Here is a 3,186-nt window from a genome sequence, read left to right as displayed (position 1 = left end):
GAAGGTGGAGGGATATAAAGAGAGGAAGACCCTCAGCAGGATGGGTTGACACAGTGACTACAGCAATGGGCACAAGATTGTTACAGATTTTGAAGATGGCATAGAATAGGACAGAGTTCAGATCGGTTGTTCATGAATCATATTGACTTAACTGCAACTAATAACACCTATGGATTGGCAGTGCAATTTCTTATCATGAAGCCACCAGAGTTTTCTAACAAGGTGCGTGGTCCTCTAAGATATCTCTGTGTCACTCCTTTTTGCTGACAGCAACACTAACACAGAGCTACCTTTGTACAACAGAACAAAACCCTGCCCTGTCTTGCCCCGTCCTCACAATCTCTGCTGTGTGGGAACCCGCTGTCGTCACCATCATGTTAGTTCATCAACGTGAAGGTCTTTCTCTTTTCTATTGACTTTCTACTTTTCTAAGTATGACGTCCTTCTCCGGGGATGACTAAGGAGGGTTTGTGAGTCCCTGGGCGGGTGGTTCTCACATGCCCTGGAACAAGTCCATTTCTACTATAGCAATGTTTCCAGCCTAGTGTTCAGTGAGCTTACCCCCTCCCCCGCCATGCCTCCTCAGGGCCTTGCTTTCTCAGGAGGTCATGGGCCGTGGGAGGCAAAAATGGCCGTTCTCTGTGACAAACCGTTAAAGAAACCCCACAGGCATGCTCCGTCAGTCCCTTGTTCAGTAAATTGCTCTCAGGTGTATTAACTTAGAGCCAGCGTGACATTTTTGTTTTCTTGATGTTGATATAATACATATTGAAGGATGTAAATCTTTTAGCTTCTTCAGTAACTGCTTCTTCCTCACTTTCTGCAAGCAAAGTTGTGTCATCTACATTACATAGGTTGTTGATGAGTCTTCGTCTTTTTTTTCTTTTCTTTATTAACAGTATTTGTTTTTCCTTGGTCAAACCCTGAGCCGATCACTTTCCCCAGGCTGCCCAGGGAATTACAGGGAAAGGAACACCTAGGGTAGATGAGACATGAGGGGACAAACCAACAAACAATGGTAGGTGGAGATGGCTCCTTCAAATGGTGAAGAGGATCAGAAAGGCCACCATCAGGTCAAAGAGCCCCATGGTCTCTGAGAGGGCAGAGCCCAAAACGGCGTAGAAGAGCTGCTGCTTCAGAGAAGGATTCCTGGCATAACCAATGACGAGGCTCCCAAACACAGTCCCAATCCCAGCTCCACAGCCTCCCGCTCCAACCAAGGCAGCCCCCGCCCCAATGAACTTGGCCGCTGTGTCAATATCCCTTGAGATAGTGCTGGTTTGGAAGTTGCGACTAGGGATAAATGAAATCAAGGAACGTGGGGCTGTCAAGCAGCTGAAATTCTCATCTCTCAGTGTCTCTTGTTTCAGGACCACTGCAGACAGTGGACGGCGGCTCAGCAGCTGAGAGGCCTCCTGACCAGGGAAGGGGTAGAGACAAACTTGGAGCAGATACACATTTTCAGGGGATGAGGGGCTGCGGCAGGAAAGCTGCTCCTGGTGCAGAGATGACAGAGCAGGTCTTCATCTTATCCTGATGGCATGCTCTTCTTTATATAGTCCAGCATCTCAAGTTATTTGCCCAGCACACAACTCTAATAAATATGGAGAAAGAATACAACCCCGAAACGTGTGTCTCCTGTTTTTAAACCACATGTCCTTGTTCTGTTCAGACAAGAGCTTACCGGTGTAGGTATAGGTTTCACATGAGCCCAGTTAAGAGTTCTAGGATTCTCAGTATTTCCATGTTTCCATACTTTATTATCCACACAGTCAAATGCCTTTGTGTAGTCCAACACGTCAACATCTTTCTGCTATTCTCTGCTTTCAGCCAAGATCTATCTGACATCAGCAATGATAACCCTTTTTTTCCACAGCCTTTTCTTGAATTCCCCTTGAATTTCTGGCAGTTTTCTGTTGATGTACTGTCCCAGCCATTTTAGAATCATCATCGGCAAGATTTTACATGTGTGTGATATTAATAATATTGTTTGATAGTTTCACCATTCTGTGGGATCGCTTTCGTTCAGAATGGGAACAAATATGGATCACTTCCAGTCAGCTGGCCAGGTAGCTGCCTTCCACATTTCTCGGCATAGCCCAGTGGGAACATGCAGAGCTGCTTATGTTTATTGAAACATTTGTTGGTGAGTCTTCCTCCATTTCAGATGCCACATTCCTCTTCATAGAGTCCAACTTCTTGAATGATTGTCTCAGTATACAAATGGAATAGATAGGGAGAAAGTATACAGTCCTGATGCACACCTTTCTTGATTTTATGCCTTCCAGAGTTCTTTTACTCTGTTCGCACAGCAACTTCTTGGTGTAGGTATAGGTTTTGCATGAACACAGGTAAGTGTGCTGGAATTCCTATTCTGCTCAATGCCAGCCATAATTTGTTGTTATCTATTCAGTCAAATGCCTTTGCACAGTCAATAAAACACAAAGACATCCTTCCGTAATTTCTGCTTTCTGCCAAGATCCTTCTGGCGTCAATAATATCCCTGGTGCCACAGCCTCTTCTAAATCCATCTTGAATTTCTGGCAGTTCTCTGTCTATCTAATGTTCTGGCTAATTTAAAAATTATGTTGTTTGCTAGTTTCCATAGTCTGTTTGTTGTGCTACATTTTTTGGGAATGAGGATAAACATAGTTATCTTCTAGCCGGTTGACTGGGTAGCTTCTTCCAAATTTCTCAACAGAGCCTGGTGAGCAGTCCAAGCTGTACCTGTTTGCTGGTACAATTGTTACTCCATCAATTCCTGGAACTTTATTTTTAGTCAACGCCTCCAGTGCAGTTTGAATCTTCAGTACTATTGATTCTTGATCATATGCCTCTCCTGTAATGGTTCAGTGTCAGCCAATTATTTTTTGTTTGGGTTTTTTTTTAGTGGGTGGATGCTTTATTGTGCAGGGACACAGGGAGGGGAGAGAGTGGCCACGCTTGGCCAGCACACTACAGGGACAGAGCCCTGTGGACGGCAAGAGCAACAGCTCTATGCACCCTGATGCCTAGGGTAGTGAAAGCCGAGGCTCCCTGGAACCCCAGAACTTAGCAAGGATGACATGGTGGCTGTGCAGGGATGAAGTCTTGGGCATCGCTGTACGCTGACCTGGCCTGCCCCAGCTCCCATCCTGTTCTATCTCCCCACACGCAGCACACAGGCGCCATCCAAGCTTCACTTGA

The 3,186-nt window shown here is 45.5% G+C and overlaps 1 pseudogene; it reads right to left on the bottom strand.

Moving 5' to 3' along the window:
- Positions 1–1,037: 1,037 nt before the first annotated feature.
- LOC102862232 lies at positions 1,038–1,510 on the bottom strand (annotated as a pseudogene).
- Positions 1,511–3,186: the final 1,676 nt, after the last annotated feature.

The sequence above is a fragment of the Elephantulus edwardii genome, unplaced genomic scaffold (assembly GCF_000299155.1).
Source record: "Elephantulus edwardii isolate Elephantulus edwardi_28Jun2011 unplaced genomic scaffold, EleEdw1.0 scaffold00035, whole genome shotgun sequence".
NCBI lineage: Eukaryota > Metazoa > Chordata > Mammalia > Macroscelidea > Macroscelididae > Elephantulus > Elephantulus edwardii.
The sequence above is the reverse complement of the archived record's forward strand: the minus strand, read 5'-3'. Positions and strand labels throughout refer to the sequence as shown.